The sequence below is a fragment of the Thunnus albacares genome, chromosome 12 (genome assembly GCF_914725855.1).
Source record: "Thunnus albacares chromosome 12, fThuAlb1.1, whole genome shotgun sequence".
NCBI classification, from domain to species: Eukaryota; Metazoa; Chordata; class Actinopteri; order Scombriformes; family Scombridae; genus Thunnus; species Thunnus albacares.
The window spans coordinates 4983715-5000265 of NC_058117.1; the positions used below are offsets into that span (position 1 = coordinate 4983715).

The following is a 16551-nucleotide window of genomic DNA, read 5'->3' on the forward strand; positions in this document are numbered from 1 at the left end:
TATGCCGGTACAAACAAGCCTGCACTGCATAGAGACAAGAGAGACAGCTCTTAAACGCACAATAGGCTATGTAATTTCAGCCGCTAGGGGTCTCTCAATCAAAACAATAACAAAAGACGGAGTGTGGCGACGGTGCGAAGTAGCAAGGGATCATGGGAGTTGTTGTCTTCGTTGTTAAATCATGGATGTATAAAGAGAACGAGCGAAAGTCACTAGTGCGCATGCTCTATGGGCCGCACAATGCGGAAGTTCCGGGTACTTTCATACCGGGAAGTCGATCTTTTATTACTTCATGCGCCACTGAGCAACTTTCATTGGAATACATCCAGTTCAGTGTTAATTGTTCGGGATGTTTTTACCGGGAGCCGAATTACCCGCCGAGGTCTCCTCCTCTCCAGATCCAGAGGTTACAGGTAAAAACACTGAATAAAGCTGTTTCACCCAAGAAATCAGTGTTTCTCCGACGATGTACGGCAAACACCGGACGTCCGGTACGGGCTGTTAGCCGAGCTGCTGCTAACACCTGTTCGGTTTATTTCTCTTATAACTTTAGATCCAGACGTTCGGCCGGTTTCTCTCGGGAGCCGTATCATCCGCAGAGGTCTCCTCCTCTCCAAAAATAGACGTAAAATACTAATTAAAGCTGTTTTACCTATAAAATCAGTGTTTCTCCGACGATGTACGGCGACGACCGGACGTCCGGTACGGGCTGTTAGCCGAGCTGCTGCTAACACTTGCTCGGTTTATTTCTCTTAAACGTAAGATCCAGACGTTCGGCAGGTTTCTCCCGAGAGCCGAATTATCCACAGGGGTCTCCTTCTCTCCAAAAACAAATGTACAGACAGATTAAAATCGTTAAAAATACTATTTAAAGCTGTTTCACCAAAAAAATCAGTATTTCTCCGACGATGTTTGGTGACCACCGGACTTCCGGGAGGGGCTGTTAGCCGAGCTACTGCTAACGTTTGCCCAGTTTATTTCTCTGATAACTTAAGATCCAGATGTCCAATGACTAAAATCCTTCTTCCAGCTAAAAGATATAGTGAAAAGCAACCTCAATTTATCATGAAAATGTGGCTTAAAACTGAATAAAAGTCAATTTATAACAGTTTGTGTGGAACAACCACAACGCCGATATAATCTTGTATGTGTAAAAGTTACTCTTTGGTAGACGCCATTGTAGCGGACAAACACAGCGCCGCCGTATGCATTTTGTGCGTGTTTACTCTTTGGTAGAGGAGGTATGACACCATTGACATGCGACCAAATGAAACGGTCCATTACTTTGATTAAATTATAGATTTCTCTGGGTTTGAAAATTGTTGGAAACATTTGTGATAAGGTAAGTACACAACTCAACAAAAAATATAACACAGGTCTAGTTGTTTTTAGATATTTTAATGTGGAATAATTACATATTATACCTTTTTAAGACACAAAATCAACAGTAGCATGACAACAATCAACAAATAGCATGACAGCACATTCAACAAATTGCACAACAGTACATTCAATAAATAGCATGACAACACAGTGTCAGGACTGGTAAAGTGTGGATGTTACATACAAAGCCTATGATAAACAAGAGCAACTATTACACTAAGCATATTAATGACAAGTAAGACAACAAACATCAGGAAAAGCACCTCACTGCTCTAGTGTTCACAAGTTTGATTTCTAATGAACCAGGCTCTTAATGTTGTGGTGAATGAATGGTAGTTGGCACAGTTTCTTATGTATTGTGTTGTTCCAATCTTGCGATGCTCTGACAGAAAAAGCAGATTGGCCAAAGCTACTTTTTCTTCTTGGAATAAGACAGTCTCCTCTAGTTGTTGCTATAGTAGTTCAGCTTGTTTTTAATGTGATGTAAGTACAAAGTGGTGGAGGAGCCATATTGTGTAATACCTTGGCACTAAGACACAGTCTACTGTATTTAACCATGTTTTACCAGCTTAATTAGTTGTGCTTTATCAAAATATTTTATATTATATATATATTGTATATGATGGTATCCTTGTGGCTTCATGTCTAGAGTTTTTTATTGTGTGTTTGTACAGAGATTCTATTGGCTTTAGCGTGGTTTTATTGACATGCCCCCAACTTCTCAGACAGTACGTGGTGTGTGGGGAAAATCATTGTGTTCATGAACATTTTAGCTACATGAATGGTCATGCAACTCCTTGTGAATTTGAAATTGGCTAGATTGAATCTAACATTTCTTGCAACTCTTTTTACATGTGATGTGAAAGACAGATTGGAGTCAACAGTGATACCAAGGTATTTAAACTCAGACACAATCTGTAGTTTTTTTTTCCAGAGACTATGATATCTGGATCCGGTGTTGAGCTGAAGGCAGGATTGAACTAGCCACGTGGTAACTTGTACCATAACAGCAGACCGCTTCAATGCAGCTTCATCTTTGTTATTGCCATGTACATAGATAACCGCATCATCTGCGCTTGACTGTGTCGTGTTGATTTTGTTGCAATATTAAATCACCCATAAGTGTGATGGTTGTGTACTGTAATTATTATTGTTCATTATTGTCTATTTGGGGTATTTAAGTTAAAAATAACATGTTATCTCATTATGTGATGAATGCCATTTTATATTAACACACTACACAGATACAGATATTTCCTTTTAATAACCATTTTCAGTGTCAGCTTTGTAAAAACAGTGCCTTAATACAGTGACAGAGTGCATTTTTTAGTATTAGAAATGCGGTAGTCAAGCACATGAGTAAATTTTAGCTGTTCATGGTTTTAGGTATATGGCGACCCCTGGCAGTGCTAATGTCAAAAACCTACTTGTTTAGGTGCGTGTGAGAATGTGTGGGTGTGTGTATTTGTGTCCTCAGAGGCCCATTGTTCAGTCCATTGGTCATATTGCTCACTTTAAATCACCTCATCAACTTTAATACCTTCTGTGAGCTGATACACCCATCAACCTGGTCAAGGAGACACACACACGCACATGTTTGATATGCTCATTACTTCCGTCAAGGATACACACACCTTCACCGCACGCATGCACAAATGCGCTACCTCACCTGATCACTTATACAACCTCACTTTGTTGGTAATAGCCTTCACACATCTACACATTTTCAATAAGCTCCCTATGTTGGAGTGTTTGATTGATTGGTAATCCCTGACGGCAATTCCCCCAGAAAAAGATCACTGGACTCCAGCCAGATGCCAGGGGAGGGCAGATAATGACAAACATCCATCTTGAAGTGCAGGGGGCAAATGAGGGGACACGAAAGCGCTGGGGTCTATGATATGTTGTGATGTGGTCTGTGTTATAGGTTCCAATTCTTATTACCTTCTCCAACAGCCAGACCAGCTGTGCTCGGGAGTATTTTCTTTCTGTTCATGGTATTTCCCAGAAATTCTCAGTGTAGGATTGCAAGTGTAATGATGTCATGTGTTGTGGTTTAATGGATCACTACATCTTTGTCAGATGGATTGTAATACCTTGGTGTCATTACTAGAGAATAGCTAACTGAGGTGACTGGAAGCTTTCATCTCACTTTTCACATCTCACTCTTTTAGAGCATCTCAAATGAAAGGCCACTTTTCTGTAAAGCCTTTTCCCTACCTCTCATTTGTCCTTTCACCATTAGCCATTGCTTAAAATCAGAGGTCTTCATGGGCCCATTTGGTTCCTTGTAACCGAGATCCGGGAGAGTCAGGTCAAGTCCAAATAATAAGTCTAATTTGGTCAATTGCAGAGGATCTCGGGTCAATGTGGTAATATGTCTAATGTTGGATCTAAGCAGAGACTTTGGCAGCTCTGAACATGTATTACATTATAATCATTGCAGGAAAAAATGTGTTAGTTGAGGTGAGAGGGAGAGAGAGGAGAACTGAAAAGTGCAGGAAAAATGAGATGGCCCATCGTGCTACTGCCAGTGTTGTTTTCATTTCTCTGTTAGAGGCCATTCAGGTCAGGGACACTTCAGAATGGGTCCAACTATCCTCAGGTCTGTCTGGATCAGATCTGACTGTCCTTGGGTCTCTTATTTTAGAAAATGAATTTATGCACATTGGTTTTGTGTCAGGTTTTATTATGGGGTTGTTTGGCATTGAGTCCAAAATTTTGGGTTTTTGGGTTTTGTGCAGTGTAGCAGTTTTCATGTTTTCCATTCTCACTATTAAACAACTGGCTCTGAAATTGTATGCCCCCGTCCTGTATTACCATCCAGCAAATTACCTGTTTGTCAGGTAATTATGATTTAGTGGCAAATTAGTTTTCATGATTTAGGCCTAGTTGTAAACAATCCAATATGGTGCAAAATGTACTTTCTTACTGTTTTGTGCCTTTAGTGCTGTAAAGCGGTTCAGCAGATTTCCTTTTCCTATTTCATGATTTAGTAATGAGTTAGCAAACAGTAAGAAATGTTCCAAAATGTTGGAACCTCTTTCCTTTTTTTGGGCTGTAAAACAATTTCACAAGTTTCCTGTTCTCCAAAATTCATGAGTAAGTGGCAAACAATCTGATCTGGTCCAAAACTTAGGACACTCTTCCTGTTTTGTGCAATTACACAATTTCGTGGAAAATGACGATTTGGACAAATGCTAAATTAATAAATGTTACAATAACAATTTAATGTAAAACAAAGATTTTGGATTCTTCCTGTGCTGTCAATCAATCCATCAGATTTAATGTTTTCAAATTCTTGATTTAATGGTAAACTACCACTACATGCAGCACAGAAGGAAAAGTCTAAAGCAAATGCATTAAAGAGGACTTATTATGCTCATTTCCAGCTCTATATTTTTATTGTGGGACTCCACTAGAGTAGCTTTGCATGATTCACAGTAAAAAATAATCCTTATTTATCTTATAAAGGCCTTTTATGCATCCCCTCAGTTCAGGGACTCAAACAGGCAGTCTTGGCTCCTGTCTCTTTAAGGCCCCCTCCCACCCACTTTATTCTGATTGGTCAGCTCTCTGGAAGCCTGCCCTATCAGAGTTGTGTTAAGTTACTGTTGATGCAAACCCAACATTTCCTGCTTTGTTGCTTCATATTAAATGCTTTTAAATAACTAAATAATGGGAGATCTTTTATTGTGAAGAATTTACAGGAAAGGAAACATGTTCCCCACCGTGTTAGCAGAGCTTCATTAGCAGCACTAAAAACTGTTTGACACAACAACATATGGAGATATTTGGAGCTCCTTGTTCAGCAGATCAGTTAGCAATAATGCAGGGAGGAATAGTACAAGCAGAAACAGCCACAGTGATGATGATGTTTGATGAAGAGCTGCAGATGACCAGCACATCTCCAACAGGTTAACTACTTATTTTTACTTTGCCCTGCTGTGTAATGGAAAAACACTCACAGCGTGCCAACTCCAATCAAAACAGTGGGAAAATGCCATAATGTTAGCAGAGTGGAGCAGTGAACTTGCGGACAGTGCGTTGAGCAGATGGCCATATAAAGAAATCCATCATGAGCTGACATCAGTGTCATTATTTGACACTCTGGCCACATTTAATATGAACATCTGACATTGTAACATTGTATATATAATAGGTCCCCTTTAATTGTCTGTACAATAATGTTGCAAAATGAATGTGGCATAGATTTATTGATATCAAAAGGTGCACACTACACACTTTACAACGTTGTTTCACATACTATTTAGTTAACTTAAAAAAACTACTACGCTCACACTGACACTTGATCTCTCAATTGCTGCCATCTATTATTAATTTTAATCAGCCAAATGGTACAGTCCTTCTTTTCCAGTTAATTTCACAGGTGGATTTATGACAGTGTTTAACCTCTGAAATGTGGGGGCAGTAAATACAGATTTTAGCTTGAAGTGGGATCTAACAATAGATTTTAAGTCGCATTTGGTGGAAAAAAATTAAACATTGATCACCTCTAAAAACTATTTCCCTGATCACTCACAGGTTGACAGTTATGCTTCCAATTTAAATCTACAGTTGAGTTTGAAGGTAAGAAAGGTCGCAGTTACTAATTCTGGTGTTTAACGGAAAAGGAATGGTGTTATTTTTAGATTTAGTAGAGGTTATGAGTAAAAAGTAAACCACTGCATCAGAACCGGATGACTTAAAGTCTCACTGAGTCGTGGAGAGAATGTGCGTTAGCAGTTGACAACTTCTAGACAGCTCCCACTTTCCAATTACATGTAGGAAAGTCTATTATACATATAAGAGATCACAGGATGGTCACACTCTGCTTCACTGTACTATAAAACCGGCAGTAGTGGGGAATTTAATCTACAAGGAACATTTCAATTTTCCCACCATTAGTTTCCAGAGATTTTAATTAAGCATAAGCCATAAATCTCCATATTTCCCCCATTTCTCTGCTGTCCCTCTTTACACTCTGTGAGCTCAGTCAATGCGGTGCATAAAAACCAGGATGCAGAGAATATGCAAACAAAACATTTCAGTGCATTAGTTTCAGTATACACATGTGATGCGGTGTTAATATCATGGGCGGTGTGGTTTCACTACAATAAATATCCTACACCATTCGTGCAACAGGAGTCTTTATGAGTTTGCAGTTCTTCTTTTTATTGTTTTTCTACTCTGTAATAAGACAAAAAAGATTCATCATGATGCAAAGCTGCACTACTGAGGAGTGAATGAACGAATTTTTACATCTGGTCATTAACATGACCCTCGTAAGTTGGACGGATCATGGAATAATTCAGACACATTAATCCACAATAAATAAAATTCCAATATCTGTACCCAGCTACATCTTACAGCACAGTATATTGGCCTCATGCAATTTTAAACATGAAAAGACTGCCTACACACAGTATAATAACCTGAAAAGATCTCCAACAATGGGATTTAAATAAATACATCCACACAGCCTTGCATAAGTGCAAATACATATTAACAAAACCATTAGCAACAAAAGAAGCCTCCATACAGACCAGCTTACATCTTGGTTAACATTATAAAACAAATACAGTTTATAAATCAAAAATAATCCACTTATATAAGGCCTTTATTTTTCATAAATTAAGTAAGTTAATTTTCTTCTCCTATTCTAAAAAAGGTATTCAATTAAAGATCTATCCTCAATTTTAATCACAACTCCGAACAAAGTGCCATAGTAGTGCATTATTTACTTTTCAAGTGTATTTTCTTGCTTAAACCAAACATTTCACAGAATGATATATATGTGGGTTTATGTCGTTTGACAGGAAAGTGTTAAAACCAGTGCTACCCTCATGCATCACTGTAACTGTAGCTTCCCTTATATTCAGAACATTTTATAACCCTGTATTGCTGAAAAACGAGCAATAAAAGTTTGCAGCTATAAGCAGTGATGAAGAGAAGATAAACCCATCTCATAGCTTAGTTTTTAGCCTGAGTTGTATCAAAATCTTTGACTTGATAGAAGACATATTAGCAAGTGCTAGCAAATGGATCCATATTATATAAGATTTTTTTTACGTCCTTTTTTTTTTTTTAAAGAAAAGTGATTTCAGCCTTTATTGATTTTGTGTTATGATGATCATTCACTCAAAGGTCAGCTTTTATTTTTACAACCTCATCCCTCTTTGTAACAATACCTAGACAACGCCTCATGAATAATGCGCATTTCTCCGCCAACCGAGCATTCGCATGCCGATGTTTTTCCAATTATCTCACGAGCTGTAATTCTCCAGTGCTGCAGTTGAGACTGGAAGTTATTAAAAAAAAAAAACGCGGGAGGGAGGGGTATATTTCACAGGCTTTATTTTCTCTTTCTGGGCCAGCAACAGGGTTTAATATGATATTGCTCTCAATCTTGGGAGCAAATCTTCTCTCTCGTAAAAAATCAATACCTTGCTCTTTTTTTTTTCTTCTTCTTCATGCTTTTAATTCTCTTGCCTTCTCTTCCTTTGTCGCAACCTCTGCTGCTCCTCTCCTATGTCCTATCGGCCTCTTTTCATTTCAGAAAGCAGGGCGGTGGAGTAATCTTCACGCGCTTCAACGGGAACTCTCTCCCGGCAGTGTAATCAGAGTTCCACTGGCCCTCCACCCCGGCTGACCCTTCCCTATCTCCTGCCTGAGTAATGGGCTCCAGCCTGAGCTCTTTCGTGACCTGCGGGGCCCTTAAACCCTCGCATCCTCCTCCTCCTCCGTTTCCTTACACCTTCCCCTCTCTCTCTCCCTCCCTCTCTCTCTCTTTCTCAGCGGCCAATTAAAAAGCAGCGACAGCGGTGACAGGGGCCCCGCTGGTGAGAGTGATTGGACGAGCCCCAGCCTGCTCCCGGCCCGCGGTGCGAGTCCTCGGCTCGTCCGTCTCCTTTGATCTCCGGCGACTTCCCCCGTGCCCAATAAATCATTTTCTCAGCAAGCGGAGCCTCCTTGACCAAAGCAATCAAAAAATTCCACTTTATCTGCCGCTGATATCAAAGCGAGCTTCACCGTTAAACATTAAATGGTGATTTCGAGATGACCCCGGGATAGGCTCGGATGCTCGGTGAGCAGACTCAGACGTGATTTATTGTTTATGTGTGTGTATGTGTGTGTATTTGAAGGAGAGAGAGAGAGAGAGAGAGAGGGACCCACAGCACACAGTGCGATCACACAGAGGAAAAAAAGATGAACACTTCCACCTGCTTGCTTGTCATTCACAGGGTTTGCAAAGAATTTTACAGCTTCCAATTTTTTTAGTTTAGAAAATGACCTAATAAGTCAAGCACTAAGGATCCAGAACAGTACATGGTCTTGTGATCCAATAGAGGGAGCAGCTGGTCCAGGCAGAGCTTTGTGTGCCTGTCATGTCCTCCCAGCAGCCGAGGTGACTTCACTTTCTCCTGAGAGGAGTGAGGAGGAAGAAGTGCTGCTCGATTCACCGATTTAAAAACTTGCAAGATACAAGGCACTCTACTGAATAGAAAAGAAGAAGTAGAAGAAAAAAACAAACAAAACAAAACAAAAAAAAAAACAAATTAAAGGGCCAGATCACCCAATTTACAAAAAGAAAGAAATTTTCCCACTTACCTCAGATAGTTTTGGCTTCAGGTTGTTTTTTTTAGATACTGGAACTACTTTCTGTTGAAGAAATTGTTTTTTTTACAAAATGAGAGTGAGGCACGGTTGTTGTCCAGAGTAATAGTAGGAATATTGTTTCTGGAAAGATACATTGCTGCAGAATCATTTTTAAAAGCACCACAAATGAAATTCCATCGACCACCAGTGTGCTGGAGTGAAGGCAGAACTCTGACAATGTACATGAAGGGCTACATTATTCATAATTTGGGTAAACCAACCTTTTAAAATATCTTTGATACAGTGTTTTGAGAGTACCCCGCACACTGATTTGATGCGCAGGCTGTGAACAGTATACTGAGGCCAGACACAAGTAGAGGACAAACAAGGATAGCTGATGAGGAGTGAGAGCTTGTTGTGTATGCTTTGTGTTTAATGGGAGGAGCAGCTTGTTCAAAATTCTGTGATAACATAATTGGTTGTAATTTTAATTTGGTGTTTCAGCATGAGGTAATAAACACACATGCACCGTGTTCCAGGAAACAAATGTAATGAGGTTTCGAGGACCCTTGAATAAAGTGACTAAGGGAGGTGAAACAGGGTGAAACACATTTTAAAAGTTGGAGACTTCCAATTATTGTCAGTATGATGCTGCTTATTTGTTTTTGAGTATGTATTTGCTTTATACAGATTCATTTCAGCCTGAAAATTTGCAATCGGAGCTTAAATAAATGCAGGTTTACTCTCAATGATGTTGCTGTATTATTAGCATCTTAGACGGAGTTCTGTTGAATTTCTACCAGCTGGTTAAATATATTTACCTAGTGTACCAGTTGTAAGTTAGTCTTGAAGAAAAACTAAAAGCTGGTGGAGGCACAGTGAATCCTCCAGGTTTCTGGCTCAGTAAATGTGGAGAACTGTGTCCAAATCGCTGTAAAAACCTCCAGACAGACACCTTTCTCTGTTTGGGAGATCAATAAGAGGGAATCCATCCGCACAGATGTCAAATGGATCAGTCGGGGATGATCAAATGCCTTTCATTAGGTTTTAATGGTATTTTTTAATGTGTTGTGTTTTCAGGGAGTTCTATCTCAGGATGGGCAATAAATGCTGTAGCACAGTCAATACTATGTACTTGACCGAGTACATAGAAAATACGATGTAGTTGACTGTTAGTGTCCAAACTTTTGACTGGTACTAGATTGACTAGACTAGTACTTTTTTCCAAAAAATATCATCCAGAGGAAAAACTTTGTTTCAGGATGAAAACAACACCACATTCGACAAGAGAAAATCAATCTCAGTGCACAAACTAGAAAGAAATCCCTGATCAGGCCTACAGTGAAAAATATCCCCTATTATAAAGACACTCTAGTAGAAAAGCACATTGTATCTCTGAAGAAAGCCACAAAGTGATGGAGCCACAAGCTACATCACTTCACATCAATGCGAACCAGCATCACAGCTAAATGCAACACAGCTCTCTGCTTTCATCACCTCATCTCGCAGGGCAGCCATGGCCTCTCTATCCATCACAATGAATTCACCCATACACACACACACACACAGCATATATACACACACACTTTTAAGTCTATTAATTGGTCACTGGCTACAGATGAGTGCACACATACACAAGCATTTATGAGCTAAATTTGCCGCCGCTGAAGCTTACAGATGTAAACACATGTTCACCTACAAGTGTATTTACATGGAAAACTCACATTTACACAATTAAACACACACCCAAACACGTAGGCTACATAACCAGTGACTCAGTCTCCCTCCATGCTTGGATCTTCCCCAGTCAATAGCAGCAAATCCCCTCACAGCTTTTAATCAGATGGGCGACTATTGGAGCTTAGCTAATGAATGTGCTGGGTTAATATAATCTCAATAATCTCTATGAAGCCATTAATTGAACCATATGCTAAATGTGATGTATGACTTCATTAAGAAGTGATGTCTTCTTTTATGCGATGCTGTTAGTGACCTTGACTGGCTTAGTGCGTCACTGTTGAGGCGAAGGTCCAATCCTGTTAAAGCTATTCAGTGGAGCTGGCACATCACGGCTGACTGCAGGATCTGCCGAGAAGCCAAGTTGAAAGACACGCTTCAAACTTGGAACGACTTCTGATAACTGGGAGGATGGGAAGTAAAGAACAAAGATTTCCTCATGTATTACTGAAACTTGAGGTGCTTTAAAAACAGTAGTAGCATACTGATTGTAATGATTAACCTGCATTTGCCCAAAGGCTTTTATACTGTAATTAAATTAGATTGGGTATAACCTCTAGATAAAATTAAGATAAATGTGGTCGCTTTGTTGACTTCACATTTGTTTGGCAATTGCTTTTTCCCCAAAGCGTCTTCTATTTTTTTCCATGCACTAACATTTGGAAGTGATTTTTGCTTCATTGTCTTGCTCAAGGACACTCTGAGACACGGAGCCAGGGTCTGAACCACTAACTCTTCCACTAATACGTAACCTGTTCTACAACCAGCTCTACCAGATGCCTCAAGATGAATCAATATGAATGAAACTATGACAACATCTTCCAATTACAGGTTTAAAAAGTGATTTCATGGAAAATATATCATTGCTTGTTCTTTAATTGACTGATGAATGGTTTGATCCATAAGGATGTCAGAAAATGTCCATGTTGTCATCCATCAAATGCTCATTTTGTCTGAACAATTGTTAAAAAAGATAAAGATATTAAGTTCATGATGATATAAGAGATTAAAGATGTGAATTCTTTAACGGGAGAAACTAATCTACAAATATCTTGGATTTTTATTTGATTAAATTCAAGGGCAAAGATTTGCCTTCAGGAATAGGGAAATAAAATGAAGGCTAATAAAATATTAGAGATGTCTAAATTTCTGTATTACTTATGCAGTAACCCTGAAAATTACATTTAGTTATAATTTTCAGGGATTAGTTATTTAGAGATGAAAGAACTGAATCTAAAAAAGCGCAACAAGAATAAAATGAAATTCTAGTCTCTGAAAGCTGCATTGGCTTTCATTGATGTTCAACTGTATTTTAGTTTCATTAGTATAATACAATTACATATTATTACTACAGATATTTAAAAATAAAACTTGCACATGAGGTTGAGTAGCTGTTTAAGCCCCATCAAGCTCTACCAATCAGGATTAAGGCAGCCTGTTAGACCCACAAACGTAATAAACCACAACCGTAATACAAATCTGCAGCTTTTAAAGTATTAATCCCACTAACGTAATAGCAGTTGCCTACCATACACGTAATAACTATTATGTTTGCAGGGATTTGTTACATTTGTGGGAAGGTGAAAATCAGCTTTCAAAATTGTAATAACTTCTCACAAATGTAATAAACCACTAATATAATCAAAATCTGCAGTTTATATTATATACAAGTTGCTAACTCTAAACGTCCTCAACAGCTTATGACATTTTCTTTAACATATTCTTGTCTTGTAGGTTCTTGCCTGTTTAGACTGATCAAGTGTTGTTGCAATTAAACCCCTTCCCATTCACTTCAGATTTATTCCTGGTTTTATTACAAAGCCAATTATAATAAATCTCAAGAGAGGCAAAAACAGTATCATGTCACTGCAGCAATGAAACATTTACAACCAATCATACTTAAGTCTATAAAAATGTTTCAGTACAAACTCAACTCCTTTACGATTAAACTATCCACAAGTAAAGAATGTAAAATATTGATAATCAATAATTGCTGGATATCATTTATCCTCATTAAAGGGAAACTCCGCCAAGAACATAATTTTGCCTCATTTTCATTCCTGTTTGGAGCCAGTAAACTCATTTTTTAAAATATTTTTTACTTTATAAAGATAGGTTTAACCTCTGCAAGTTATTTTTTTTTCTAACAATGAATAGAATCTTTAATCTTCAATCTTTAGAAAGAATAAACAATTCTAAAAAACTGTCTGGATGGGTTTACCGGGTCCAAAAGAGAGTAAAAATTAGGTAGAATCATGTTTTGGGTGGAGTATCCCTTTAAACAGAACAGTATTCTATGTTTGAATCATTTCAATAAAATATGTCTGCATATCAAAAGACAAAAACTTGTATTTAGAACAGTCTTTCATTCTTTGAAATGATGAGAGCAAAACATTTCTCTAGAATTGAGACGGTCTAAAAACTGAAAATGAAAGGCTTGCAAACGAACAATGACTGACATCAGGTGAACTTAAATTACTGTCAGTGAATGCAGGAAAGAATCTGAATTCCTCTGTACCTAACTGAAAATGTCACAGACAGAAGAAAAGGATGAATTATATGTTACATTTAATTGAAATAAGTCTTTAAATTAAGTGTCATCCAAGCTCTCATCCGCCTCAACTCATCTATTATTGTTTGAAAGGATTATTTGATAGTTGTGTAAAACTACAGTTCTGACCAGCTTTTACAGTTTCATAACACTGATAACTGGTGTTTTTTGTCTGTATGTTCAGGTAATGGATATCTGACATCAATCCAGGGAAGGAGTCTTTCAGGTAATTCTCTGAACAGGCTCGTTGTTGCTCGCCTGTATCACTTGTCGTAAGGACAGTGTGTCAGTGATTGTAGCTGTTTTAATAGCACTTATAGTGATGAGCGAAGTGATGATAGCTCATCGTTTTATAGTTATCAATCAAAAAAAAAAAAAAGAAATAAAAAAATTCAGTTCCTTTCAGATAATCTGTCTAAAGTCTTAGTCTAGTCAAGGAATGATTCTTCTGTAATTTATGGTCACGCAAGTCAAATCATGTGACCCGAGTCCCCTACCTCTAAATGGAGAACATCAGTGTGCAGTTATAGAGCATACAGTCACCATCGCAAAATAAAGCCAGATTAGGGTGATTAGGACCCTGATGAGAAGCAGAGTAAGTTACACTTCTTACAAAATTAACATATTCAGACAAAATATTGATAATGAATTGAAAATAATTTTATTTGTAATATGACCAATAAGCAAACATGTCAGGCAAACAGTGAATGATGACAGTAGCGGTTTATAGCCTAAACTCAGCTGTTATAATTAAAAGAAATAAAAGACTTGAGTGACCATTTAGAATTAGACTTAAAATTAATGTACACATTCAGTGCAGTTAGATTTTTATACCATATCATACTTGTGTGTCTCATAGATTGAATGCTGTCCACACTCTGCGTGATATGTACAGGACAAGGCCTAGGTAGGCCTACGGCCAACGCCGGAACTTGTTAAGAGAGGATTTGATGCCACCAAAGGTTCCAATGCACAAAAAGTAAACATGAGACTGAGAGAGAAGCTCTCTGTGATGAGTCAGAGCTGTTCAACCAGCATTACATTTATCCAGACAGTGCCAGTTGCCATCTTTTGAAGCCAATTACAGCTAAACAGGTTCAGAAAAGACACCAAGTAGACCTACTTGACATGACAGGATGGAAAGTTACACATGGAGAGCAATCTACAAAGCCTTTAATTTTCAGAAGTTTTGAGAAATGTTTTGTTTTCGGTATTTCAAAGATTGAAAGACCTTTATATGTATGTTCAAAATAGATATGTTGGTTTATGATATGCAGACATAGGCTACAACTGTGTTTAATGAGAACAAATAATATCCAGTTGTTACTGACGTCTTATTATTGAAACAACACTTTCCGTTGTTTACTTGTAAATATTTTAATTGTTGAGTAAATTCATACTGAAACCTTTGTATAGGCTCACCATGATTGGATAAAAACTTTTAATTACAGAGGTGACATGACGATGTTTTTGTGTCATGATCCTGTGTTTTTTTTGCACTTGTCTTTGTAGCAAAACCTTGAACAGATCTGGAATAAATATGATTGAGATTTAATGCTGATTTGTACACACAACATTTGATCAGTCTAAATAGGCAAGAATCAATAATATGTTAAAGAAAACACCACTGGCTGTTGAAGACATTTAGAGTTGTATGAGCTGCAGATTTTAATTATATTAGTGGTTTATTACATTTGTGGGAAGTTATTACAATTTTGAAGATTTTGACCTTCCTGCAAATGTAACAAATCCCTGCAAACATAATAGTTATTAAGTTTGTGGGAAATGATGTAATAAGTTTGTGGGAGGCAACTGCTATTATCTTAGTGGGATTATTACATTAAAAGCTGCAAATTTGTATTACATTTGTGGTTTGTTACATTTGTGGGATGTTGTCACGTTTGCTGGTCTAACACAAAGCCTGTACTGTATGTGTCCTGAAAAGCAAAACCCTGTGTGGAAAAAACTTGCAAAGCACTCGCCACTGCTCCAGAGGATTACTATAACAAGGCTTTTTGCAGCTGTACAGTCAGAGGACACTTTTTAGAGATGTTAGGTAGTAAATCAAACTGAAATTGTGGACAGGGGGACACGTCCTCCCCGTCCGAAGTGGAAAGTACGCCTTTGGATAAATTAGCTGTAACAAGTAATCAATTACACAAATTGTTGATATTGTAATATTCACCGTCTTGCCTTTAACCCCACTTACCCCACTGCTCTCTTGTTGTGAAGCTGCTCTGAGCAGGTTGATTTCAATTGCATAGATCTCAACTATCAGCCTGTGTTTCTTCCCTAAACTGCTTTATTATTTATGAATATTGATTGAGATCAAAAGACTCTTACTTAAAGATGGCGCACACACACACACACACACAGATATTCATCCCATGCATTGATTTTCACAATATTCATCCCCGAAATCCATGTGTTCGCCTTCGGTGTTGTAAACTGTGAAGTGAGATTCACATGAGCGCCTTCCCCAAAACCACACGCATGAGTAAGTTCAAAGGCGCACGTCGGGTTAGTCAGCCAAAACGGAGGAGGCAGAGGGGGGAGAGGAGGGGTTATTAGCTTGTATTTTGGAATGTCTTCTCATGAATTAAATATGTAATCAGACATGAAAACTGAGCCAGACAAATTTGGAGTTGTAACTTTGCTGAAGCCAAGCCAATAAAGAAAGAAACATGCCTCTCCAACGAATAAATTAGCATTATCAGGGGCACGGTTATTTGGAACTCATTTCCCTCCTCTCACTTGGAAGAGTCTCAGCCAGTTAAGTATCACATGTCCCTATAACAACAAATGAAAGGCTGAGAAACTATTGCTGATATTTGATTTTCAATGAGCATAACCAAATCTCTGCTGCGTTGTGCACGGATTCACCCTGCACTGAAAATTGAAATTGAATACTGTAATGTTGTGAACACATAAAAACATGTACTAAGCAAGATTTTTCATGTCAAGAATACAATCAACTCATTTGAATTTCATCAAATGGGGCTGCAGAAGATGCCACAAATTAATTTTTTGCCAAAATAAAATTGTGCTTTTTGTTACGAACACTGATAAGTAATATTAAATCTTGAAAAATCCGAACAATATCGCTTCACCTTTATGACCTCCACCTTACTTAGAAGAGTTTCTGATGTCACATTGCAGGATTTCTGCCTAATGAAGAGCTTCTTTAAAAAAAATGTTGCCTTTACTAATAAAAATTAATAACTAAGTGGCAGAAGAACTCCACAAGATGTTTATAGACACACAGCCCTAAATGTATTCCT

The 16551-nt window shown here is 38.1% G+C and overlaps 1 long non-coding RNA gene across 4 annotated transcripts in view; it reads left to right on the forward strand.

The window, feature by feature from the left end:
• Window positions 1-239: 239 nt before the first annotated feature.
• The window catches only part of LOC122994367, a 33085-nt gene continuing 16773 nt past the window's right edge, over window positions 240-16551 (forward strand). Inside the window, exons 1-3 of one of the 4 annotated variants that reach the window (XR_006406582.1) lie at window positions 240-413; window positions 8182-11550; window positions 13455-13496. This is a non-coding gene — a long non-coding RNA (uncharacterized LOC122994367). Of the gene's footprint in view, window positions 414-5373; window positions 11551-13454; window positions 13497-16551 lie in introns of those variants that run through there. The other 3 variants (XR_006406584.1, XR_006406583.1, XR_006406581.1) reach the window with 3 other exon arrangements.